This window comes from Mercurialis annua, linkage group LG1-X, assembly GCF_937616625.2.
Source record: "Mercurialis annua linkage group LG1-X, ddMerAnnu1.2, whole genome shotgun sequence".
Taxonomy (NCBI): domain Eukaryota; kingdom Viridiplantae; phylum Streptophyta; class Magnoliopsida; order Malpighiales; family Euphorbiaceae; genus Mercurialis; species Mercurialis annua.
The window spans coordinates 10,981,043-10,997,883 of NC_065570.1; the positions used below are offsets into that span (position 1 = coordinate 10,981,043).

The 16,841-nt window shown below is 36.4% G+C and overlaps 1 non-coding gene across 1 annotated transcript; it reads right to left on the reverse strand.

The window, feature by feature from the left end:
• Positions 1-11,570: 11,570 nt before the first annotated feature.
• LOC126666468 (small nucleolar RNA R71) lies at positions 11,571-11,677 on the reverse strand. Its single transcript, XR_007637965.1, has one exon. It is a non-coding gene; the product is annotated as a small nucleolar RNA R71 (small nucleolar RNA).
• Between the last annotated feature and the right edge of the window lie 5,164 nt (positions 11,678-16,841).

Genomic DNA, 16,841 nt, shown 5'->3' on the forward strand with positions numbered 1-16,841 from the left:
GTTTGACATACCGGAGGATCGATGTCTACTTTGAAGCATAAGGCTATTTTGGTATTTATCTTTTATTTTAATTATTATAGTATTTTATGTTATATTTTTTTGTTAAATGAACTTATAAATTAATAAATTTGTCTGGCAGGCTAGGGAGCTGGGGCGCGAGCCGACACATGCTGAGGTGCATAAGCGGATGCACACTCTGAAGGCTGACCCGACCCGATTTGTGGACGAGCGCGCGAGGATTGCGGCTGTAAGTATTTCTTTAAATTTTATTGTTTGAATAGTATTCAAATAGTTTAAGTAGTTAAATAGTTTGAATATAATAGCTCAATTGTTTGAAACACGTAATCTATTTTATTTGAATTAGGTATCTTTGTTGTTCTTTTGAATTAAGTGGTTTGGTTGTTGATATATGCTATTTTGTACAATTTGTAGTTTGCAGGATTTCCCTGAAAAATGGGTGATGTCATTTTATAAACGAAATGCTGCCGGATTTTTATTAACGTTTAAGTTTTATTTGTACAAGCATCAGAATTCATATGAAACTAACTGTTTTACGTTGTTTTTGTAGGAGCGTTTTGAGCAGTAGATGTTGGCCGCCACACAGACAGCCGAGGGGAGTACAACATCTACCCCAGTGGATCTGGACGAAGTTTATCTTGTTGTTGAGGGGGTGAGGATGCGGCGTATTTACGGATTAGGCTCAGTTGGTTCTGAGTACGTCGCCTCGCAGCGGGGTACTTCTAGTAGACGAGACGGCAACTCCTCTCAGACTGTGTCGCCAGCCGCCGATGCGAGGTTCCGTACTGATCTCATCGCTCAGTTCGCGGATACGATCCGTGATCAGGTCTAGATTGCGGTTGCAGCGGCGATGCAGCAGATGCAGTAGCGGACCCAGGGAGATGTGCTACCCACTCCTCCACCACCGCCTCCACCGGCTACTGATGACGGTGTCCCAGATGACGACATCACAGATTTGTAGTACTGTAGTGTAGGGACGTTTTTGGTATACAATTTTCATGTATCGTACGTTTTATATATATATATATATAAAATATATATATATATATATATATATATATATATTAGATGCTTTTGTATTTTCTGTGTTATTTGTCTTTTCTGCAATTTGTGTATTTAAACAGGGTTTGCATTTAATTAAAAAGCCGGAAAAATGCAAATTTCTGTCCGGAATTGGTCAGTTTCCCGACGGAAATATTACGTTGAGCGACGGATTTAATCTGTCGCTAAACCCAATATTTTTGAATTAAGGACGCATTTGGCGACGGATATGTCCGTCGCCAAATGGCGACGGATGTGGATCCGTCGCCAAATGCGTCGCTGGACATCGCCAAACGCGTCGTCTCGCGACGCATTTGGCGACGGCCAGATGCCATTTAGCGACGGATTAAATGGCGACGGATAAATGTGTGCCGTCGCTGATTCATTTAGCGACGCCACATTTGCCGACGGACCCTGTCCGTCGGCAAATCCGTCGGGAAACCATTTCCCGACGGATTTCTGCTTTTTAGCGACGGATTTAGTAGTGATGGTTGTTCTTTGTGTTTAGAATAAGAGTTAGGGATTCACCTCGTGCTTCATTGCAACTTGGTATGGAAAATTTTAGGGTTCTATTCTTCGATTGGCATGTTTGAGTTGCTTCTTCTAATATTTGCAGTTTTTACTTTTAGTGGTTGGCTTTTGCGACATCAAATTACAGACCTTTTTGGGGGGATAATTTGGTCTTATAATATTTGGGAGTTTTAGAAAGTAAAAAATAAACGACTTCTTATACATAAATTAGATTCTAATTTCTAAAATTTGATTTTCTTGTGCTAAAGTGGTCATTCATTATAAATAGGAAAAAGGGTCATTCATGCCCATAAGGTTTGGGGTTTGGATCAAGTAAGCCCTCAACGTTTGGAAAGGTTCACCCATGCCCCCAACGTTTGTAAAAATGAACAATCAGACCCCTCGGTTTAACACCGTTTCACTGCTCCTAAGATTCCGTTAGTGTGATCCTACGTGGCAGAGATAAAAGGATCATTTATGCCCCTAAGGTTTGGGTCCGAAATCAAATGAGCCCTCAACGTTTGAAAAAGGTTCACTTATGCCCCTAACGTTTGAAAATGTTCACTTATACCCGCAACGTTTGAAAAAATGAACAACTAGGCCCCCAGTTTAACACTGTATCATTGCTTTCCAAACTCCATTAGTGTGATCCTACATGGCTCATTTTTAGTTCTCCATTAATTCAACCATAGACGACCGACGTTGAACAATTAATCGGTAATAGTTGTCCGCTATAATTGAAGACGATTAAACGTAATTAATAATGAAATATTCATTATAAAAAAATCAGTTTATTCATCTTCTTCATGTATTTCGATTCAACAATTACATTCCTTCAAAAATTAGAAACCCAAAAATTATGTAAAAAAATTTACTAAAAAGATAGAGATTGTATTCCTTTTTATTTGGTGTTTCCGTCTAGTTTCATCGAATAAGATACCGATTATGAAGAGAATTCCTTATTCCATTGTAGAAGAAGGACAGTCTATCGGCTTAGCTCGGCCATGTTATAAAATGACTTTGCAACGATGGACTATTGTTGCTGAGAAAAAGACCGTCACCGGATAAAAATTTACCAGTAAAAATAGTCATGTAGGATCACGCTAACGGAGTATGGGAAGCAATAAGACAATGTTAAACTGGGGGGCATAACGGCTCATTTTTTAAACGTTAGGGGCATAAGTGAACCTTTTCAAACGTTATGGGCATAAGTGAACCTTTTTTAAACGTTGAGGGTTCATTTGATCCCAGACCCAAATCTTAGGGGCATAAACGATCCTTTTATGTCTGCCACGTAGGATCACACTAACAGAGTCTTAGGAGCAGTGAAACGGCGTTAATCCGAGGGGTCTGATTGTTCATTTTTACAAACGTTGGGGGCATGAGTGAACCTTTCCGGACGTTGAGGGCTTACTTGATCCAAACCTCAAACCTTAGGGGCATGGATGACCCTTTTCTCTTATAAATATCACAACTTGAGTTTTCCTGATGTTTTCATAAGTTTAATTTTTTTATATTAAAGGCTAGCTATGATTTGTATCTTCTATTTTAAGAAGTGTAGCAATTCATCAAAAAAAGAAGAAGCGTAGCTTCCAATTCATCAAAAAAAAAAGTGTAGCTACCTTTATATATTTTTTATTGCATCTGTTTGCGGATGTGGTTAATATAATCATTTACCAAAAAATATACTAAAAAGAGCAAATTACTATGAGACCTCCACTACATATGTTATAATTTGCACTTTCATTCCTCTTATTTGAAAATCAAACGATATGATCTCTCATTTTTGTTTCTGTCAACAATTTAATTAATTTTTTCAGCTACTTTTGGTGTTAGTCAACCAAGTAAAAGGACTAAACTAAAAAAAATTAACTTACAAAAAACGATGTGGTCCTTCACTTTTGTTTTTATCAACAATTTCGTCTCTCATGTTTTGAAAATTAATTTACTGCTAATGCCTTTAACTCAGTTGACTAACAACAAAAGTAGAGGGAGGGACTAAACTGTTGATGGAAACAAAAGTGAGGAACTATATAGCTTGATTTTCAAACATGAGAGACTAAACTGTAAATTAAAAAATATGGGGGGCTTCGGAGTAATTTTCTCATAATTTAATGAGATACATTTGATTATGCCACATAAATTTATGGCTAAGAATGATCAATTCTAAACAGAAAGGATGCTTTACAAGATTAATTCTGTTTTATCTATATTATAAATTATTAGCAGGCTACGTTAGAACTCAAAACAGCCTCAAAATGAAATCTCATTATTGCATTTGAGTCAAAATAATCAGAAGAGAGGACAATTATGAAAATGAAATAAGCATCTCAAGTTTCACATGCACAATCAGTAGCATCCACTTTACAAAAATCAACCAAATTACCTAACAGACCAAAAGTAGCACATAAACAAAATTATGAAAACTTACAACTATAGCTATCTCTAATGCGAAATTACATTCATCTTATCATCATTCTTCAAATCCCGTCCCTTGATGGAATTCTCGAGCGGAATCACACCGGAATCTGGCATCACTATAACAACAACATTCTCCAGAGGCGCAATGTCTGCTGGACAAAGCGGGCAATTCGGGTGTGAATTTAGCCACATGTCAATACAAGCAACATGAAACAAGTGCAAGCATTCAGGCAATATACGAGTTTCTTCACCTTCATTGAATTTACGCGAACAGACTGAGCAAATTTTTTCTTTATTGCAATATTTTTCCTTGTTGTATGTACTAGTACATACCGAAACTTTTGACGTCATTTTTGAGTTGTTACTCCTTCCGGTTCTAGTAATATTTCTTTCGCGGCTGCTATTTCCAGGATTTTGGCTTCGGCTTGCCCGACAGGCAATGGCAATGCAGTATGTGGTTATAACTATTATGGCTCCACATAGAATACCAAGAGGTTCAAGAATGCCGGTGAGAATTGGGCTTATTTGAAGAAATTTGAACATATTTTGAAGAGGTTTGAGTTTGTTAGTAAGTTTTTGTTATGACTTTTTGTAGTTTTATGTGTGTAAGATGTATAATACTACAAAATAAAGGCTTTGTTTCACTATTTTATTTGTAGATGACCGGATTAAGTTAGATTATTTGATCATAGAATACCGTAATATACTAATATTCTTTATCATTAAATTTAATAATAAGTTTAATTATTCTTTACTTGGTATATGACTGTATTTTGCTCACAAAAAATCAGACGATCGGAATTTACAATTAAAGTGATAACTATCGACATGCATGAATAGTGGTCAGTCTCTTTTACAACCTATTGAATCTAGGGATTATAGGCATTTAAGTTTCGTTAATTCGAATGGATAGCGAAATTAGCGGTTTATTTTGTAGGTTTGGAGCGGAATAAAACTTTTGTTCAATGGGACAACTTATGCAATTGAATTTTGTCTATAAATTAATCAAAAACTGTATCAACTGAAATTAAAGTTTATAATATATATTATACTATAATTTCGAACTCCAAATTAAATATTCAGTATATATTAACAAGTGGATTGACCACAAATTTCTAAGTGGCAATTTTTGATTTAAAATAGACTTAATAATTTATTAAATGTTTTCTTATTAATTAATACTAACATTTAAAAGTTATGAAATTAAAAAAGTGAAAGCTTATTGAATTGTAAAAGTTTAAGGGTTATGATTGAAAAGTTTTAATGCTTAATTAAATATTTATAAGTATTTTATTAGAAAGAGTTTTTTTAAAGAAAAATTATTCAACAATATCTTAAAAAGAAGTTGTGATTATAAATTTGGATTAATTGCAAATTAATACACGAATTTTACCCTAATTTGCAATTACAACACGAACTTTGAAACTTGGCAATTTAATACACCAACTTTCATTTTTTTGGCAAATTAGTACACCGACCAATCATACAACAACACGAGACTTTATATGACAATGTCCACGTTAGTGTTTTTCCAGTTCGGTGTATCAATTCGCCAAAAAATAAAAATCGGTGTACCAATTTGCCAAGTTTTAAAGTTTGTGTTGTAATTGCAAATTAGGGTAAAATTTGTGTATTAATTTGCAATTAACCCTATAAATTTTTAAAAGGTTTTTAAGATGTTCATAGTATTTTTCTCAAAAAAAAAAAGATGTTCATAGTATTTATAGGTTATTTTATATGAAGAGTTCCATAAATTTTTATCAATAAACTATTATACTTTATGTTTGGATTATAAAAAAATTTGAAATTTAATTTAACAAATTGACAATTAACCTTATAGAATTTAAAAAATTTGGTGATCATTGATACTACGAAGTGGATTGACTCTAAATTTCTAAGTAGTAACTTAATAGTTTTAAATTGATTTATTATTTTACTAAATGTACTTTTTATTAATTTATATTAATACTTACTTCTCCGTCCCAAAATGCAGGCCATTTGGACAGACATAAGAATTAAGAAAAATATAATTAAGTTAGTTAACTTTAGTTTTTTATCCATCTTCCAATTTTATCCTTTTGTAATTCTTAAATATATAAAAGAATAATTAATGACTAATTTTTTTATTGTTGAATCTTATATTGAAAAATGAAGTTATTAATTCATTCGAAGTTAATTGTACATATTTATTAGGGTTATATAAGACTTTTAATCTTTAAATTGTTCACCAAATAAAGAAGGTTGCTTATAATTTGAGACGCAAAAAATAGAAAGATGGCTTATATTTATAGGACGGATATAAGTTATGAAATTTGGAAAGTTGAAATATAAAATTTGAAAAAAATCTAATGTATAATTAATTTTTATTAATAATTTAAGATAAATAGTTTTTAAGAAATTTAATCAATAATATTTTAAAAATTCATGGTTATAAATTTTAAAAGTTTTAGTATTTAATAATGTTTATTATGTTGTTATATATGAAGAGTTTTTATTAGTTATTATATTATTATATAATATTTTATGTTAATAAATTATAGATTCAACAAATATAAACAAGTTTAATAATTTTTTGTCTTTTATGTTATATAAATGAATTTTAAAAATTACCAGTCAATCAATTACTTTTATTTTATCACATGTTTAATCAATAAATAATTTAATTGAACATCAGATTTATCTATAATAACATTATATAAATTTTGAAAAAAATGGAGAGTTAATAAATTCTTTCATTATTATATGATAGAAATTATCAAAAGTTTTTAAAATTTATTTTAATTAATTAAACTTTATCATTATAGAATTTTAAAATTTGATGGTATATGGAGCGCTTGTTTTCTTGATCAACCTTCTTGGAGTAACCATGTCTCATTTCGGGTAAGGAATGGTAATTTGATATCCCTTTGGCTTGATAGTTGACGTAACGGTAGTTCTCCTTTTATCATCTACCCTCAGCTGTATAATCTTTCTAGGAAAAAAATGGATTATGTTTGTGAAATTAAATCGGCTCGTTGGAGTTGGAGGCACAAACTTCCTATCGCTGAAAATAACGACTTCCAACTTCTTCAAGCAACTCTTTACTAGCTTGTTCTTTCATCCGAAAAACGATGATGCTATCAGTTGGGGCGGGAAACAGCAGGTTTACACAGCTTGCTCTTTTTCTACTTTGTTACGACCTGCTCATACCGCAAGTCCTGTATTTTTGCTGCTTTGGAATTCAGCTTCTCCTCCTCGTATTAAGTTTTTTGTCTAGATAGCTTTACATGGGCGTATTACCAGCCACTCTTTCTTGACTCATCAGAGCATAATTGCAGCTGCTGAAACGAGCTGCAATATTTGCAGAGAGACGAAAACTAATGATTAGATTCTTATGCATTGCTTGTTTGCTAGATCAGTTTGGAACTCAATTATCTTGAGGGAAGGCTTACTTTGGGTGATGTCATGTGGCCTTGACGATTTCATACAGCTTTGGCACTATTTGATTCATAAAAACCCTTATTCCGATTTGTGGTTTGGTTTATGGGTATATATAATATGGAATCTGTTGAAAAGCAGGAACTTGCGTATTTTTTAAAAGAATAGCACTTCAATTGAGGAGGTTGTTTTTTACAGTTTTACAATGGTTTTGAATTTTTATGAAGATTTGAATCCGCACATATTCTTATTCTAATTTGGAGTTTTTTAGGAATTCAGTTTATATTTTGCTTGGACGATTCTTCTTTGTTTTTACCTCGCTCTTAAGTCGCTTTTTGGCTTTCGAGTGTTGGTTTGCCTTTCTTTGCCTTTTTAATACAATTTGCATTCATAGAAAAGTTAAACAATTTTAAGACTTTGATATATTATTAATATTTATAGTTGATGGAATAAAATGTATTAAAAAATTTAATTTATATAATTTTATAAAGTTATTTGGCTATAAAATTTGAAGATTGTTATTTAAATAATATTTGTAAGTTATTAAATATGAGTTTTTTTTAAGTTTAATCACAAAATTTAACTAAATTATATTTAAAAAATTATTTTATATCAAAAACTTAAATAATTTAATTTAATGCGAATTAATTTTTTTGAAAAATTTATAATTTTTGATATAAATATACATTTTATATCAAAAACTCAAATTAAAACAATTGTTCAATTTTACACGCACAACACGCAAGTATCGATCTAATTTATGATAAACTTTCAAAGATGCCAAAATCCTAATTTATTTCTAAGATAAAATAACGCCAAATAAAAGATTTAAAATAATAACAAAAATGTAATCAAATTTATTAAAAATAAAATATGTCGCGTTTTGCAGGTTTTAGACTGTGGAATATGACTAGAAACAATACAGGTAGTGTGTAAAGCTCATGTGTATTGTCGTTGGTCTATTTCTTATTGAATCGGAATTTCGGAATGCCAAAAGTCAAAACCCAAGTGATTATAATTGGGTAATGAATATAGGATGTCCAAATTATCGCTATATTTTATTTCGGTGATCAAATTTTGATTTTTTTTATTATGGTTACTAAATTTTAAATTTATTTCAACAAATTTTTTAGGACAAAAAGATGAACTGACAACCGGATTTTACCATTCGAAAGTCGCTTTTTATTTGTATTTTTATTAAAACCTGTTAATTATGCATAATTTCAATTAAACAATGAGTTTTCTCGGCAATGCAAACAAATAAGTAAATTTTAGCTGACAGTTAAAGTTTGATTACTAAATTAAAAAAATAGAATTTGGTAACCAAATTAAAGAAAAAAAATTAATAATCCGAATGAAAAAAAATTATCAAACTAATATATTATGATAGTTTGAACCTCCGGTGTCTATTACCCGATTATAATTACGTACAAAATTTCCACTACAGTTTTTTTCATTTTTTTTAAATAGGCACAAACCATAGTATTCACATAAGTATCATAATTAAAACTGTCTAGTGGATTGTTTAACTCTTATAAATGCACTATCTTTAACAAAATTAGAGGTAACGAAGTACTTCCTCCAATCCATAATATTTTTCGCATTTGGCTTTAATATAAAAATTAAAAAAATAATTAATATGTGTCCATTTATAAACACTTTTATCAAATTAACCCTACATTGAAACTTGTTTACATTTATAACTATTATTTTTATTTATTTATTATATTCTTTCAATAAATTAATGGGGGACAAATATGAAAAAACAATAAATTAATACTTTTTTGATATTTTAAAGTGACAAATATTATAAACCAATAAAATTTTTCAAATGCGACATTATAAACTGGAGGGAGTCTAGTGATAGGAGTATTTTTACTCCTATCTTTAGCGTCGTTTCCGCATGCTTTATTAACGTTTTATCACGGTTTTATGGTATTTTGTATGCCTTATTGCGTGTTTTAGTATTTCAGGTACTTTGGAGCATTGCGGAAGCATTTTGGTGCAAAAGTTGGAAAAGACGACAAAAGCGATGCGGAAGCTCGTTTGCAAATCTGAAAAGCTGACCCCTGGGCACTAATTGACCAATTCGGACTAGCTAGAAGCCTCAAATGAACTCGTGATCTTCATGAAAGTTAAAGTAGACGTCCTAAGCTTTCCAACGGTTCAAGAATCGACTTAATCGGACATTTCTACACCGAGTTACGAAGGTTTGAAGATCGAAATTTGGAGCAGAAAATGGCAGCTCGAATCGGGCTTCTCATTTAGCCCAAGGAGTTCTATTCGAGCTTGGGCTTGCTGGAATGGGGAAATCTTAGTTCAAGATGCAACAAGGCTTTATTTATTTGCTATTTTGGGCCCAACACATGTGTAAATGAATGTTTGTCTTTTTCCTTCTTTTGTTGGTACTATATAAGGGGCCTTATCTCTATTTTAGGTATAGAAGATTTTCCTAGACTTTATTCTATTATTGTACTTTTGAATCTTCTCCTAATTTTAGTCTTCTTCTTCAATAGAATTTCCAGATTTTTATTTCCTCCATTGTTGAGATCTTTGAAGCTTCATTGAATAAACAAGTTTTATTTTCTATTACAATTATTATTTGTGGGTTTTTCATCTTATTGTAAGTACTCTTTACCCATGTCTTCCATTTATCATTTTGTTGATTTAGCTCTTGAAATGTGTAACTAATCCCCCATGTTTGGGGGTTGAGATGATTTCCTTCTTGTTATGTTAAATGGTATGGTGATTGGTTAAATGCTTGTTCTAATTCTAGTTCCTAATGCTTGTGTTAGCCTAGCTATCTAATGCATGATTTAGTGTTTGCTTGACTCATTGAGAAATGGTTAGGTGAATAGACTTTGGAATTATAAGCCTAGATTGTAATACCACGAGAGTGGATTAGGATTTAGGTGACCTTGAGTTTGTTGATTAATTGATGTTGGGTAATTGGTTTTGTTTAGTATCACGAGAGTGAGTTAGGCATTAATTGATTACTTGATGATTGATTTTGTCGTTCTTAGAGGCTCGAGAGAGCGGGAACGGTGCGCTAGGCACAACTCGGCCCTTGCTATATACCAATTTATCCATTACCATGTATGCATGACCTAGGAATGATTTCAACCCCTAGACATCTTTTACTTATTGATTAAACTTGTTCTTATTTTAATTGCTTGAATTGTTAGTTTAATTGTTTAGTTGTTTAGTGCCTTTTTAGTGTTAATCTTATTTGAACTTCAGCCATTCGAGTTTCGCTAAACGAATTGAATCGCAACTAAAATTCATTCTCATCAATCGCTCTAGATTCACTCCTCGTGGGATCGATTCCGACTTCCGGATTATTACAAGTTGTGCTTTTTGTTCAACAAGTTTTTGGCGCCGTTGCCGGGGAGTGACGAGTGTTTATTGATTGATTGAAATTAGTTATTGTTCGGTCGAGTTAGCTTTATTTTCTGTTTTAATCACTTTTGTTGTTTTTGCTTCTTTCCGGATTTACGCGTGGTTTGCTTGTTGTTGTTTGTGTAGGAGATCAACTATAGTGTATGCACAATACACGAAGGGCCAATCTTCCACTAGAACCGTTTCAAGACAACCTCGGGAGATTTGAAAGAAGTGTGAGAAGGGAGAATCGTATACCCGTTATCATGGAACGTGGGGATGATAACTATGAGGAGGAGCATTATCACCCTCAAGACGATGGAGTGAGGCAACATCCGCCTCCTCCACTCGATGAGAGGAATCGGCAAGAGCAACAAGGGGACAATCACCCTCAAGTTCAAGGCCATCAAGCACAAAGACAAACTTTGGGGGATTTCTTCCTCCCGGATGTGGATAATGCTACCTATGGGTGCTTTGCAAGACCGGTCACCGCGGCTACTTTTGAGATCAAGCCTAGCACGATTCAACTCCTAGAAAATCGGTGCCAATTCTTTGGGTTACCAAGTGAGGATCCAAATGAACACATAGCCAAGTTCTTGGGAGTGTTGGACACATTCAAGCTCCATAATGTCACCTCCGATCAAATCAAGCTTCGGATGTTTCCGTTCTCACTAAGAGACAAGGCTAGCTTGTGGCTTCGATCACTACCTAATGCATCAATCCACAATTGGCGGGATCTTGCTCAAGCTTTCCTTCACAAGTACTTTCCAATGGGGAGAACCACAAAGTTGACAAAGGACATCATTGATTATTACCAATATGAGGGGGAATCTCTCTATGAAACTTGGGAGAGGTTCAAGGATCTCCAAAGGCACGTACCTCATCATCGGCTTGTAAGGGAACATGTGCTTCAAATATTCTATAATGGTTTGGGTGAGATCACAAGATCTACCATTGATTCGGCCGCGGGAGGTTCTTTGATGCAAAAGACGCTTGATGAGGCTAATGAGTTGATTGAAAAATTAGCTATGGTGAGTAGCACTTGGTCCTCGGAAAGGAGAAGACCACCGGCTCAAAAGGCATTAATGACACTTGACCAATCCAAGGAGTTTGAAGCGATGAAAGCCATGAATGCCTCTTTACAAAGTCAAGTTGATGCCTTGAAGAAGCAAGTGGGTCCACGGAATGCTCCGGTTGCATATGTCCAAGTGGGTTGTGAGCATTGTGGAGATTTCAATCATGGAAGTAATGAGTGCTATGCCATGGGTCAAACTTGGAGCGAACAAGTGAATTATGTGGGAGGTCAACGTCAAGGGAATGATCCTTACTCGAATACCTATAATCCGGGGTGGAGAAACCATCCTAACTTCGGATGGAGGAATCAAGAGGGCCAAGGCAATGTGCAAGCAAATCAACAAGCGGGTCCTAGTTTCCAAGGAGGAAATAGGCCCCAACAACAAGGTCCTTATCAAGGCCCTTATCATAACCATCAAGGGCAAGGAAACAACTATGGTGGTAGACCTCAACACCCTCCGGGATTCCAACCACAAAAGAATACGGATGAGGGAAATGTGCTTTCCAAAGTGCTAGAGAAGTTAGAAAAAATGGAGCAAAGGGAGAAGAATCAAGCTTCTACTATCCATCATTTGGAAACTCAAATTTCTCAAATGGCAATTTCGCTTCAAGGAAGACCTCAAGGAGGGTTGCCATCCACTACGGAAAACAACCCTAGAGAGCAAGTTAAGGCGGTAGAGCTCCGAAGCGGGAGAAACCTTGAGAAAGCCAATGGGAAGAAGCATGTTGTTGAGGAGGATGAGCCTCAAGTGGTTGTTGATGTAGCAAGCTCAAGCCAAGAACTACCAAAGGAATGTGAGGAAGCGGTTATCGAGGTTGAAGAGCCCTATGCGAGGCCACCGCCGCCGCCACCGTTTGTGCCACCGGTTCCATTCCCAAGCCGGTTAAGGAAAGCTCAAGGGAACGAAAAATTTCACAAGTTCCTTGAGATTTTCAAGAAATTGCAAATCAATCTAAGCTTGGCGGATGCACTTCGGGAGATGCCCCAATATGCAAAGTTCTTGAAAGACATAATTATGAACAAGCGTAGTTGGGAGCAAGATGGGACAATACCGCTCACGGAGCATTGTAGTTCCATAATCCAAAGCAACTTACCAATAAAGCTTAAGGATCCAGGGAGTTTTTCTATACCTTGCACTATAGGAAATATGAATGCTATAAATTGCTTGTGTGATCTTGGGGCAAGTATTAACTTGATGCCATTGTTTCTTTTTAGGTCTTTGTTTGGTGATCAACCGGTAAAGCGCACCTCGATGGTATTGCAACTTGCCGATCACTCTCTCAAAAAGCCGTATGGGATAGTGGAAGACGTGCTCGTTAAAGTGGATAAATTCATCTTTCCGGTGGATTTTGTGATCCTAGACTATGCGGTAGATAAAGAATGTCCTATGATTCTTGGTCGCCCTTTTATGAACACCGGGCGTGCTCTCATTGATGTTCATGCCGGTAAGCTCACTTTGAGAATTGATGAGGAAAGTGTGGAATTTGATATGAAGAGAGTGATGCGGAATGCCATCGAGGAGGAGGATTGCATGAGAATTGATGTGATTGATGAGATTGTGGAAGAGCAACTCCGGGAGAATGAGCAATTATTGAACGAAGCAAAGAGGGTAGAAACTTGTCCTCAACAAATCTCTCAAGTTTCGTTTCATTCCGAGTCGGGGGATGATGAATATACTAGATAGGATGAACCGAAGCCGGAAAGTTTAGACAAGAGCAATGGTGTGACTCCACCATCTTCGGAGTTGCCCCCGAAAGTTGAAATGAAGCCGCTTCCGCCACACCTTCGGTATACTTTTGTTGGGGAGAATGAAACCTTGCCGATAATCATCTCGAACAAGCTCTCTAAGGATCAAGAAAGGAAGGTTGTGCAAGTGGTGAAAGAGCACATGTTAGCAATGGGTTGGCAAATCTCCGACATTCGAGGAATAAGTCCTCAAATTGTGATGCATAAGATTAATCTCGAAGACGAGTCAAAGAAGTCGGCTCAAAGGCAACGAAGATTGAATCCGAATATGAAGGAGGTAGTGCACAAAGAGATCGTCAAGCTCCTCGACGCCGGAATAATCTACCCGATTTCGGATAGTGAGTGGGTTAGTCCCATTCAATGTGTTCCTAAAAAGGGCGGTATGACGATGGTGGAGAGTGAAAAAGGAGAGCAAATCTCCACGAGGACGGTAACCGGTTGGCGTGTATGCATCGATTATCGGAAGCTCAATGAGGTAACCCGAAAAGATCACTTTCCGCTACCATTTATCGATCAAATGTTAGAAAGGGTAGCGGGACACAAGTTTTATTGTTTCCTTGATGGGTACTCGGGTTACAATCAAATCTTAATCCTCCCGGAAGATCAAGAGAAGACGACCTTCACATGCCCCTACGGTACCTTTGCATACCGGCGAATGCCCTTCGGACTATGCAACGCACCCGCCACATTTCAAAGGTGTATGACCTCAATCTTCAACGATATGATTGAAGATATTATGGAGGTGTTCATGGATGACTTCTCCGTGTTTGGCGATTCGTTCGATGGTTGTTTAGCGAATCTAAGGCGGGTTTTAGCACGATGTGTGGAGACAAATTTAGTGCTAAATTGGGAAAAGTGCCACTTCATGGTGGATGAAGGCATTGTACTCGGGCATAGGATATCGGAGGCGGGAATTGAAGTGGATAGGGCAAAAACGTCGGTTATTGAAAAATTAGTCGCTCCGACTACGGTCAAAGGAGTTCGGGCATTTTTGGGCCACGCGGGTTTTTACCGGCGCTTTATTAAAGATTTTTCGTCGATTGCTCGACCTTTGACAAGTTTGCTAGTAAAAGATGCGTCGTTTGACTTCACAAGGGATTGTCAAGATGCTTTTGAGAAGCTAAAGTCGGCACTTGTGACCGCTCCCATTATTTCATCTCCGGATTGGAGTTTGCCTTTTGAGCTAATGTGTGATGCTAGTGACCAAGCATTGGGTTGCGTGTTGGGGCAAAGAAAGGACAAGCGGGTGCATGTGATCTATTACGCTAGTAGAACTATGGCGGGAGCACAACTCAACTATACCACTACCGAAAAGGAGATGTTGGCGGTTGTCTTTGCTCTCGATAAGTTTAGACAATACTTGCTTGGGTCGAAATGCATCATATATACCGATCATGCCGCTTTACGGTATCTATTCACTAAGCAAGATGCAAAGCCAAGGCTCATTCGCTGGATTCTTCTCATGCAAGAGTTCGATGTAGAAATTCGAGACAAGAAGGGTACGGAGAATGTGGTGGCGGATCACCTTTCGAGATTCGAGAATCCGGAACCAATTCCTATTGGTGTGGAGATTAATGAGCGGTTTCCGGACGAAACGCTTATGATGATTCGGGAAGTGGAGACACCATGGTATGCCGATTTTGCAAATTACCTCTCATCGGGAGTCATGCCTCCGGACTTGACATCCCACAAAAGGAAGAAGTTCTTATCCGATGTTAAAAGGTACTTGTGGGATGGACCTTTCTTGTTTAAAATATGTGGTGATGGAATGTTGAGACGATGTGTGTCCTTGGGAGAAATGATGCCCATTTTGAGTTCATGTCATGAGACCGGACATTATGGTTCGGCTAGAACCGCCGCTAGAGTGCTTGAGAGCGGGTTCTTTTGGCCAACTTTGTTTTGTGATGCCAAAGAGTTTGTTGACCATTGTGATCAGTGCCAACGTGTAGGCAACATCTCGAAAAGAGATGAGATGCCTTTGACTTCGGTTCAAGAAGTGGAAATATTTGATGTATGGGGTATAGATTTCATGGGGCCTTTCCCGGTTTCATTCAAAAACCAATATATTTTGGTATGTGTGGATTATGTTTCGAAATGGGTAGAAGCGGAGGCTTTGCCCACTAATGATGCTAAAGTGGTGTTGAGTTTTCTTAAGCGGCTAGTGAATCGGTTTGGGACTCCTAGAGTGGTTATTAGTGATGGTGGTTCGCATTTTTGCAATCGGCAATTTCAAGCTCTTATGAGGAAGTATAATGTGCATCACCGGGTCGCCACACCTTATCACCCCCAAACGAGTGGCCAAGTTGAGGTTTCGAACCGTGAATTGAAAAGAATTCTCGAGAAGACGGTGAATGGATCCCGGAAAGATTGGTCTTTGAAATTGGATGATGCATTGTGGGCGTATAGGACGGCCTACAAAACTCCACTCGGTATGTCACCATTCCGTATTGTTTATGGGAAGGCGTGTCATCTTCCTCTAGAGCTTGAGCATAGAGCGTATTGGGCTATTAAGAAGTTGAACTTTGACTTCAAGAAGGCGGGGGAAAAGAGATTGCTTCAATTGAATGAGTTAGATGAATTCCGATTCATGGCATATGAGAATGCCAAGCTCTATAAAGAGAAAACGAAGCAATGGCATGATGCTCACATCTCCCCAAAGGTCTTAGAGGTTGGTTCGTTTGTACTTCTTTACAATTCACGCTTGCGGTTGTTTCCGGGAAAATTGAAATCTCGTTGGAGTGGCCCATTCAAAATCCGGAATGTGGCGAATCACGGTGCGGTGGAATTGGAGAATTCCAAGGGTGAAACTTTCAAGGTTAATGGCCACCGGTGCAAACCATATCTTGGACCCTTGACGAATCGGGTGGAAGATGAGATATCTTTCACAACTCCTACATGAGTCCATCGTGAGACGGTCGAGCTTTCGACTCTAAACAAGCGCACTTGGGAGGCATTCCCAAGAGGTTCGAATTCATATTTTTATTGTTATTGTTTGTTTTTAGTTGGTAGATTATTTAGTGTGTTAATGGTTGTTTATTTTTTTCATTTGTTTTGTTGTTTTTTTTGTTGTTCGAGATAACGCCGGTGTGTTTGATTTTTGATTGTATAGGTCTTACGGAAGGATGTTCGAATTTGCGATCCCCGGAACCAAAAAAAAAAGTAAAAAAAATTGTCTCCCCCACCTTATGAGGTGTCTCGAACCGAGACACAGCTGTCTCGGTTCGAGACAACAAAT